An 11,277-nucleotide genomic window follows, 5' to 3' on the forward strand; every position below is an offset into this window, starting at 1 on the left:
CCTCCCTCCTTCCTTGCCCACTCCTTTATTCCTAAGTACTGAATAGGAAATTCTGGCAATGCACACACGGCAAAGGAATCTCACCCAAAGGAAGCTAATCTCCAAATATGCTTCAGTTTTCTTGTCTATGAAACAAGGAGGGAACAGAGGGTTTCTCCAGGTGTACCCCAACCCATTCACTTCCCTGCAGCCACAGATCTTGACGATATCCAATACAGATTACTAAGCACCCCATCTCCATCAGATCCTCAGCCACCCTGCCCAATACGCAGATGTACTGTTCTGTCCCCAAGAGACCTGTAGAAATCTGCAGTAAAGGCCAGGGGGAAACACCCACAGCAAGCATGAAATGTATGTAAATAATTAAAGCACTCAGGAGTCAGCTAGAGAAGGGGACTGTGGCCACATCAGGGGCCAGCAAAGAGAGAACTAGAGGGGGAAACCCAAGGCATTCTGCAGTTCTTGATTAAAACAAGCAAAAACGTTAAAAGGAAGTAGAAGTTTGCTTAGGGCAAAACATTTCTGGGGATGAAGTCCTCCGAAGACTCGCGTAGCAACTATTGATTTACTCTGGGTGTTGGAGACAGTTAGCTTGTTAGGGAAAATATAGTGTAAAATTGAGGGTGGAGACGGGGAGGAATGAAGAGGGGGAGAAAGAAGGTGGAGAAGAAAGGAAGGAATGGGGAGGGGGAATATATGGGAAGAACTGAAGGAAACAGCCTCCAGGTCCCACTTCTAAATCCTATTCTCAGCTCTGTGGCTGAGAATATTCCATGAATGAAGACAAGAGGAGAGGGGAGGAGAGAGGAGGGAGGAGAGGAGAGGCAGGCAAGGAGAGATAAAGCAGGGGAGAGGAAAAGGGAAGGGAGAAGGAGGGAAGATACTCCAGAGGACCGTAGATAGCCAGAAGAAGAAATGTCTGCCAAATGGGAAAGAACAAGATCCCACACCAGGGTCTACAGGCAGCTGTGTCTGACTGCAACGATATCCCGTCACGATATTCTCATCACCAGCCAGGCATCATGGGAGCATAAACTCAAAGAGCCAAGGGCCCTTCCAGGGGCTCAACAAGTCCCAACAGTCTGTGGGTATATCTGCACAAGATTAACTTCTCCTATTGACCATGTTACCGGGGACAAATCACCTGCTGTCTCTGTGTCCAGAGTAGCTTTTTCTGCCAAATGGGCCCATCATCACTTCACCAATAAAGGAGACTGAATTATCTCGACCCTGGAGCTGCTGTTCAGCTTGAAGTCATTGGATTCTATGCACACCCCACAATTTTCTACCTGGAATACACTCTAGGAAAGCAGCTTTCCCAAGCCTCCGATAAAGCTTGGTCTCAGCAGTAGAATTTCTGTGGATTTCTTTTCTATCTAGAATTAACTAGAATTTTTAATTGGTCATAAGACTATCCTACTAAAGAGATTGGCAGGGGACAGGGGACTGGGGGCTTCCCTTAGTGATAGATAGGTGTGGTCATAGGACCAGCTTATGGGATTTAAAAATAATGTGTTCTACCTGTCCCTGACCTGAAAGAAAGTGGTGAGTTCTCCCTTTCTTGCTTCCTGGTGGGTAGAATAGACTCAATGGCAGGAGTGACTTCTTGGCCCTCAAGAATGCAGAGCAAGAGAAAAGGACATAGCTATCAATAATTGTGGTGCTGTCGTTTCAGTTATGACCCACTTGAGCTGAGAAGGAACAAATTCCTTTCTTGTTCATGTCACTGTCTCCTAAAAAACACACCTCCTTTTAAGGAAAAATAATTCACAAATTTTCCACTTTGGAAAATACACAACATGGAAATCTTAATGCTAATTTTCTCCATGTTTTCACAGTGTTGCTGTGGGAATACATGTGGATTCAAATGGGGCTACAGAAACTTCATGGTGGGGTGAGGGTTGACCAGATAGACAATCCAGATTACGTTCACACTGAATGGGGAGGGGGCAGGCAATCCCTTCAACATAAGCATAAACTTTAAAATGTCTCCAAACTTTTCCTTTTTCCTTCTCTGAACCTGGGCCAGAAGAACTGGGTTGAAGAAAGAATGGCATCCAATCATTTCAAACTGAGTTCCTCTATGCCTCAGGAGCAGTGCTGGCAGTGTCAGAAGCCTAGAGAGAATGAGGAAGGACAAAGAGACGGAATGAGCCACACCGCATGTTCCCAGTCTTGTCTCTACCATAGTACCCAGCTTGTTCTAGTTTACAAGGTTGAGGAATACCAAGAACTCTCTTGTTGAAGTTGATCAGTTCCAATCTCCGGATTAACAGGAAAAGGAACTCTGATTTAGAAAGGGGTTGTGGTTTGCCCAAAGTCACACAGCCAAGGGCTAGCCTTTTCCCCAAGCCTAGATCCCAGCTTCTGCCACCATATCTGACCTACTGATCTAGCAAACCTAGCTTCTGCTGGGACCCATGTGAGAGGTACTCCTGAAACTGCAGGAAATCTTGTCCTCTAGATGGAACTCGCCCTTTGTTCATGGCTCCAGGTCCGAGTCACTCTTTTCACCCAGAAGAGTCTTGGACCACAGCAGCACCATGGCCTGGAGATGATGTGATCAGCTCCCAATCAGGCCCAGGAAGTTGTGGCCCAATAGACTTTTCAGCTAACCCATCATCCCCTTTAGCATCAACAAGAAGGGCCAGGCAGGTCTCTGGTGACAGGGATGAGACCCAAATTCTGAGGCACTGGAGTTAGTTACTTACTCAGGATTAAGGTGACTATCAACATAAACCTGCTCTTCCCAGTTTCCACAGTAGTTCTGCATGCATGCTCTCATTTGGAGGCTCACACAGTGTTAGAGAGAAAACGGGACAGAAACCAGTACATTTTTCTGCTAGATTAACATGAAACTGGAGGCGCATCAGGATCACAGTAGATGGGGACCTCTTCAAGGGAGGGAATTTTACTAGTTTGATTCCCTAGGACTCCATGGTATTTCTAATACTTCACTTGGAATGGTGCCCAATAAATCCCTGCTTAATGAGTGACTAAGAAATGGTATCTGCCAACTTTCCTAACCTTGCCTGTCTTAGCCTGGTTTGGATTGCTATCAGTAAAACACCTCTGACTGGGCACTTCCTAAAGAAAGGTTATCTGGTTCACTGTGGTGGTGACTGAGAAGTTCAGGGTGATGGAGCTAGGATGCCTGGCATGTGGTGAGGGTCCCAGGCTGCATGTTAACATGATGGAGGGTATCACACGGTGAGACCAGGGTGAGGCCGCCCGCTCAAGGCTCTGCTCCCTTTCTTCAAAGCCATTAATACCACCACAGGGGTCCCTTCTTCAGGACTTCATCAAACCCTCAGCAGCTTCACCTTCTAATGCCATTAACATGAACCTGGGAGTTGTTTTCACAACATCCAGACCTTTACGGGATACCTGGGAACCATAGCATCATCTTTATTCAAGTCCTTAATGTACTTCTCAGTCTGCATTCTGGTCATGTTGGAACAGGCACAACTGCGCATGTGCAGGGAACTTTTGCCCAACCCTGTGAAGCTTGTGCATTCTCTTCCGGTAGTCACAGGTGTATTCTTCCCCCTTGGCCTTGTATCGCTCCTTTATATCTCAGTCTTGACATTCAAGGCTACAGTCTGTTCAGTAGACAGGAATCATTAGCCTAGGGAAAAACCTAAAGGTGAAAAGAATTCATCTGAGCTCAGCTTATCAAGCAAGGCCTCTGGGGCTGCAGTTGGTACAGAAAAAGCAGTGACTGGTTTGTTTGTTTGTTTGTTTGTTTATTTGTTTGTTTATTTGTTTGTTTGTTTTTCCTAAACAGCGTCTTCTGGTCAGGATCACCTGGTTGGCCTGAAACTTGCCTCAAAAGTCCTGGTTGTCCTCAAACTCACAGGGATCCACCCACCTCTGACTTGTGAGTACTGGGATTAAAGGTGGACACCTTGATGCTCAACCTACAGGTAACTTTTTAAGTGTTCATAAGGACTCTACAAGGGCTAACTATGGTCCTAGCGGTGAACCTTGGTTTAGACCCCAGCACAGGCTAGCATCTACACATAATCCTTTGGTTTGACTGTTTCCCTGCTGAGGCTGAGTTCTTCCACAGCAGGGCCCTGTTGTCAGAAGTGCTTCATCCCACAGGCTCACAGGAGTCGACAAATGTTTACAGAGTGACAAAGTGAACCAGTGATGACTGAGGCCTAGGCAAAAGTAACTTTTCCAGAGTCACACAGCCAGTAAGCCGCAAGCCTGGCTTGAACCCCTGACCTCGTGGAATGTCATCAGTCCTCCGTGGTAGGTCTCCTTCGACATGTTCCTCCTAGAAGCCAAGCCCGCAGAAACACCTTGTCAGTGTCGAAGACAAGCCAGAAGAATTTCATTCATTTTGATCACTCTCGTGTATCTCATTTGCCAGGTCACTGAGGGTTGCTGGCACACAGGAATATTTGGGGAGATTCATTTTTGCACCTTCGATTCCTAATTCTGCCTGCTCACCACTCTTCATCTGACTTCAGGGGTGTTAGCCAAGCTCATGAAGCCCCAGATTTTCACAGCAGCTCTTGACCCAGGGTCACCCCTTCCACTCTGCCCCTGCAAAACTACAGTGGCTTTACCAAGCAGCTTCTCGATAAAGCAATTTACACTGTGACCTTTTGGGATGACAACCAGAACCCCTCATGACATGCTCCACAGGAGAAAATGGGGAGGGGTAGGAAATGACCACATGGACAAAAAGGAGACCCATGTTCTGATCCCTGCCTTGCCACGCACTCAGGTAGGCACAATCACAGGTAATTCCTTATTGCAGAAACGAGGTCTTACCAACACTGGACTTGACCTGCACAGGCCAAGACTCTGAAGTTAGGCCTGCCTGACTTTGGAATATTTGAAAGGATTGTGTGTGTGTGTGTGTGTGTGTGTGTGTGTGTGTGTGTGTGTGTGTGTGTGTGTGGTGTGTGTATATGTGTGTGGTGTGTATGGTATGTGTGGTAAGTGTAAGGATTCTGTCCTTAATTACGTCATCAGCCTGTGACGGCGTCCCAGCATAAAAAGTGGGTGGGTCCTCTGTGCATCCCTCTCTTTCCTTTCCGCTCCTTCCTTCCTTCTTCTCTCCCTCTCTCTCTCCCCACTCTTCTCTTTCTGCTCTCTTTCCTTCCGTGTCTCTCTCTCTCTCTCCCTCTCTCTCCACCCCCCTCTCTCCCAATAAAGCTCTGGAAAGGTAACTATGGCTAGTGACTCTCCTCCAGCACTTTCTTCCGTTGGCATGGCCGCCGTGGGTGGCGGCCAGCCACAAGGAACAGTGCCAAAGCATTTAACCAACAGTATGTATGATATATGTGTGCTCATGTGGTGTGTGTGCATGTGTGTGGACGGGTATGTGTGTGCTGTGTGTGTGTGGTGTGGTGGGGTACGTGTGTGTGTGTGTGTGTGTGTGTGTGTGTGTGTGTGTGTGTGTAGTCTCTGTGTGTGTGTGTAGTGTGTGTGTATTTGTGTATCCACCTAAAATGGGAGCTATGTTCAATAGAGAAGCATGGTCTCCAATGTCAGCCCTACCATTCTCTTACTTGGACTGTCAGCGAATCGCTGGGCATCGACACCCAGTTCTTCAGGTGTGTGGTGATATTTTATTTGTGCTGAAATGTAGTGATATTTTATTTGTATGTTAATAGATAAAGTTTGCCTGTAAATCAGAGGACATAGATAGCCAGCCATAGACAGAAGTCAGGCAGTGGTAGCACATGCCCTTAATCCCATCACATCCAGGCAGATTCTCTGTGTGTTCAAGGACACAGCCAAGCGTGGTGACACATGCCTTTAATCCCAGTACCAACCATAGAGACCTGGAGGTCTGTACAGACAGGAAGTGAGGTGGCTGGGCTAAGAGCCAATGAGAAGGCAGAACAACAAGGCAATAAAGGCGCAGGTTAGACAGGAAGAAATTGGTTCTCTTGGGAAGCTATGGCAGCGTGGTGAGCTAAGGTTAGCTGGTGGGTCTCACTATTTCTCTGATCTCTAAGACTTTCACCCCTGTATTTGGCTCTGTGTTTCTTATTTAATAAGACTGTTTAGAAATTCGTCTACACAGGTGAATCTGAGACTCCAGATTTCTGCCCTGAGTGTTAGCAACCCCTTGCTTTGTGATCTTAGATCCTACTCTCTGCAATCCCCCACCTCCTTTCTTCTGTATCCTTAGCATTATAGCAGAGCAGGAACGCACAAGATCAAACATGCAGTTTAATCTTGGGAAAGCTGCTTCTCCTCACCTCTGCTTTCTCCTCTGTAAATAGTGTCCGTTTGGTTGACTCGGTCCCACAAAAGAATCTAAAGTACTCACAAGGCCCATTGTTAAGCGCTAAGAACGAACTTGCTTAATAGGTGTGACCATTATTGGTAAGAAAAAGAAACTGTATTCCTTATTCTTTCACAATTTCACATGTATATATAAAAGGTACTTTGATCATATGCATCCACATTTCCTCCTCTTAACCTTTTCCAACTCCTGCTGAACCTCTTCTCCACAAGTTCCGTGTGTGTGTGTGTGTGTGTGTGTGTGTGTGTGTGTGTGTGTGTGTGTGTGAGAGAGAGAGAGAGAGAGAGAGAGAGAGAGAGAGAGAGAGAGACCGTGGCTGTGGCTGCGTTTAATTAGGGTTGCCTGCATGAGTGGAAGGGGGGTTATTTACTTAAGCGAAGGCAGTTTTTAAAAATACTGAAAGTGAAGTCTTAATGAAGTAGCAAAAACCCAGGCTGGCCTCAGACAAAAGAGCAGTGCACCTGAGGCCTGAGCTTCAGCCCAGTCTCACGACTCTCAGGCTGTGATTTTTAAGTAGTTACCCTCACTGTGTCGTCTCCATTTATTTCTTAGTAGAATGAAGGGGTGAGCATCCCCAAGAGCCTTCTAGTTCCTACAGTCCGTGGGTACCAGGACCTCTGCCCCTTTGCACCTGTTCCTTCTGGAGCCGAATCACTTGTGTCTCAGCCTCATTTTCTGTGGCTAGGGAAATTTGATTTCCCTAGTGTATTTCTCCCAATCATATAGACACACACCTTACTACTTCGAGCAATCATTAGCTTGTCTTGCTATCTCCCTACGCACCACACTGGGCGTTTCTAGAGGAAATGGCATGGAAAGACTGATATAAAATGTTAAGAGTTAGGAAGGCAGATGGGGTCCATTTTGATGTCTGCCCCCCCTACTATTTTGTTGATGTTGGATAAGCCACTTCAGGCCTCCAAGTCTCGATTGCTGCGTCTAAAAAGAGACAGCGATATCTGAATCTCGGGGCTATGAGGATGAACATTCATCCAATTGCTGGAACAGAAACAGGAAAGGGCTGGAAGTTTGCCTGTCTTTCCGGAAACGTAAGGTGTGGCTGAAAGGAAGAAGGAACTACAACGTTGGTGGAGTGCAGGCGATGAGGGTCGGTCCACTTGGAAATGTCAAACTCCAGGGACCAGGCCTGCCGCATGGATAAACTATCAGCGGCGCAAAGATACCCTCCTGGAAGCCCGGACTGATGGAAGCCCCTAGCTGTTCCCATGGCATTCGGCGGAGCCTGTTCCGCCCACCCATGGGGCGGTCTCTGCGGCCCGCCATCCTCAAACTGCGGGGAGGGAGGAGCTGAGGATCCGATGCAAAACTCCCTCAGCTGTGATCACACACCCTGGACAAAACCACGGCTACAAAAGCAGTCTGCATTTGTACTCTAAAGTCACGTGGCCTGGACTGAGAAGCCCAAAATGAAGTTCAAACAGTTGAGGACAACGAAGGCCTCTCTGCCCACCTGGCAGGACATAGGCTTAGGACAGACAGGCACCCAGGGCCAGGGGAGGAGCCTTGACATGCCAGGGATCCTTGCGGTTCTCCTGATTCTTGATTTGCGGGGGGGGGGGGGTGGGGGGGGGTGGGGGGGGTGGGGGGGTGGGGGGGGTGGGGGGGGGGGGTGGGTCCCCCTAGGTAAACCCCGGTGGAAGCGAGAAGAAAGCCAAGGCATCAGGAACTGCCCATAGCTCTAGGTCTTTTTACACAGTAAGAAGGGCCACCTGAGGCTGTTGCAAGAGAAAAGGGAAAGTCAGACTATGCTCTTGGGGGAATATGTGTTTGTTGAAACTGACAATAAAGAAATTAGTGCCCTCCCCAGGGCCTCAGAAATGGCCCTGTCACCTCCCCATTCCACCCTTCTATCGCAGCTTCAGGTCCACCCTTGCCCACAATCCAATGGGTATAAATGTCTGTCACACTCAAAGCTGGTCAGTCCAGTTTCTCTGTCCACCCTCACCTGAACCTGAAGGGTGACATGAGACAGAAGACAAACGGATTTACTGACTATTACCAATAAATTCTCCACAGCACAGAGGAGTAGGTCCTAACTCTGCCTAATAGTACGACTTTCCAAGGGTTCTCTCTTGCTCTACAGTATTACACGATCTTCTTTGTTCTCAGCCTCAAAAATCCTCATCCTCCTTGCTCATCTTGCTCCTGTTTTATTACAGAAATAGATGCAATTAAGCCAGAACTTTTGAAAAATCTTCCCTACCCCCCCCAAAAAAAAAGAAAAAGAAAAAGAAAAATCTTCCCTACCCACCCTATACCTAGACTCCAGCAAGCTCCGCCTTCCTCTGGAGCAATCTTGACATTATTTTCCTGGGTGGGATATCATAGGATTCTTAGGCATCTCTAGGCCATTTTGCTCAGTAAACAGATATTCTCTCTTTTCTTCGATCTTTAAAAGTAGATTGAAACAAGAACAAAACCAAGCCAAAAATGTCTCTTTCGGCTCTCGATCTCTTCGTTTGTCCAGTGACCTCCCAGTTCTCAATTCCTATGTTCCCAACAACCACAACCAAAAAGAACTGTCCATGTCAACAATATCCACCTATCTGAAGAGTGGGGGAAATCTGCAAAAATGGAGCACCCAACACATTCTTAAATTGTGTGAAACCTCCGTTATTAGATTAAGTTGTTGCAAAGAATGCAATGAATGCCAACTGTGAGCACCAGGATTTCAAACAGACTGGTTTTCAAAACATTGCTGGTCCACAACGTGGCTAGCACCATTCTAGGACATGAGGCAATAACACAGAATGAGAAAACTTGGTCTGTGTTTCTGCACACCTTATCTAGGAAGTAAGAGAAAAAAAAACAGTAAATAAAGACCAGTAGGAAAAATGCTGGGGTGACTAGAGAGCCAGTCTTATGGGCTTAGTCTCGCACTGTGTTAGAACACAAGCCATGTTCTCCTGCCCTTCACCATACAGACCTCAGGAACTCAGCAGGGGTGGGAGTTTCTTTCCACCTGCAAGTAAGCAAGCAGCTCCGAGGCACCACTGGGAGTCCTCTAACTGAATTCAATCTGGGCACTGTCTTCCAGCTCCCAGTGCCAGATCCCATGGGTGGAGGGCTTAGTACCCAAGACTGTCTACTTGAAGCCCCAGTGCCAACTCAGGCTTCCAGACCTCCTGATGGACAAGTTATGTACGATCACTGTTCCCATAGCTACCTCTCTGGTTTGATTAACCTGTCAAGTGGCTCATAGAGCTCAGAATAACAGTTACAGTCTTCTCTGGGCATACATCCTTCATGAGCCTCCAGTGTTCAGCAATCTGAAGGCCCTCAAGGCATGTCCTCTGGTTTGTTTTATGGAGGCCTTATTGCACAGTGTGACAGAAACAGAGACAGCCCTGTCCAGATGTGACTGGACATGAAGAATACCGTCTTATATTAAGAAGCAGAGTGGGTAGACCTTGCAAGTCCTGGCTATTTGAGCAATCTTCTGGGCCTCGTGCAGGATTCCTCCTTTCATAGTACGGCATAAAATCCATCTAGATTGAGGATGGTAGGTCGTATGGGCTGATGCCAGATTAGGTTGGTGTGCATATATGTCCTTGTACATGTCGAGACCAGACTTTCAATGTTTTCCTCAATCACAGTCTTCAATTCAGAATCCACTTTATTTTTTGAGGCAGAGTCTCTCGCTCAAGCTGGAGCTCACTGACTGGCTAGACTGAATGGCCAGAGAGCTCCAGGTACCCTGTCTCTGCACACCAGCACTGGGGCTGCAAACACTACTGCACCTGGCTTTTTACATCAACATTGGGGATTTGAACTTAGATTCTCATCTAGTTTGCTTTCTGTTGCTATGATTTAAAAAAAAAAAAAAAAAAAAAAGCATCCTAGCCAACAGCAACTTGGGGAGGGCAGGGTTTATTTCATCATACATTTTATAGCCCACCATCAGGGGAAGCCAAGTCAGAAACTCAAGCAGGCTAGGAACCTGGATGCAAGACTGAAGCAAAGGTCATGGAGGAACCATGCTTACTGACTTGCTCTCCATGGCTTGCTCAATTACTTGCTGGGCTTCTTATACAACCCAATATCACTTGCCCAGGGATAGCACAGCCCACAGTGAGCTCCTCCCACCCAACACACACACACATACCCCAATCATTAATCAAGATAATGCCCCCACAGGCATGCCTGCAGAGTAATCTGATGGAAGCATTTTCTCAATTGAGGTTCCCACTTCTTAGGTGACCCTACCTTGTGTCAAGTTGATGGAACAAAACGAACACTGCTTTATGCTAAAAGATCAAAGAGCTGCTCTTGCAGAAGGGTGAGGTAAGCTGAGAGCTTAGTGACAAGAAGGAGCAAGAGCTGGAAGGACACAGGGAAGAGCATTCCAAGTAGAGGAACATTCCAAGCCCCGAGGAAGAAAATGTAGATCAAAGCAGGTCATTGTCACTATTTTGGCAAACCAAGTCCAGGAGAGATACAGGGATTTGTCAGTCTCCCACACAGGGAGTTAGGTTGGGGTTGAACAGAGTAAGAAAGTAGTTATCATGTGCATGGCATTTTCTGACAGGGATCAGAACAGTGAGGTCCTCTGCTCTACAGAAAAGCAGTGGTCTTACTGAATATGACCCCCAAACAAGCCCACCCTCCTCACCCTTCACTGCCTGTCTCAGTCATGTGTCTCACCCACATCACGCGGGGCTTCCGCCCACCATCTCCAGGTGTTGAGTCCTGATGTTTATCTCCAGCACAGATGTCTGTTGTAACCATCTCCTGCCTGTTGACTCTGGAAGTCTGCCTCCAGCCCAGATGTCTATACTGAGCCAGAGCATCTAACCACCCACTAGAACAAAAGCTCTGCTCTGTTGTATACATGGTTGTGTGTCCAAGCCAGACATTTTGGGAGAATGCTGTAGATGTTCAATAAACCGGTATTGAATCAGTGAATTATACAACTACATATGCAACTTTAATTTACCAGACCTGTCTACCTTAATGCCCCATAAATAGCTCAAATTCAT

This window comes from Peromyscus californicus, unplaced genomic scaffold, assembly GCF_007827085.1.
Source record: "Peromyscus californicus insignis strain IS unplaced genomic scaffold, ASM782708v3 Scaffold_5__1_contigs__length_169319896, whole genome shotgun sequence".
NCBI classification, from domain to species: domain Eukaryota; kingdom Metazoa; phylum Chordata; class Mammalia; order Rodentia; family Cricetidae; genus Peromyscus; species Peromyscus californicus.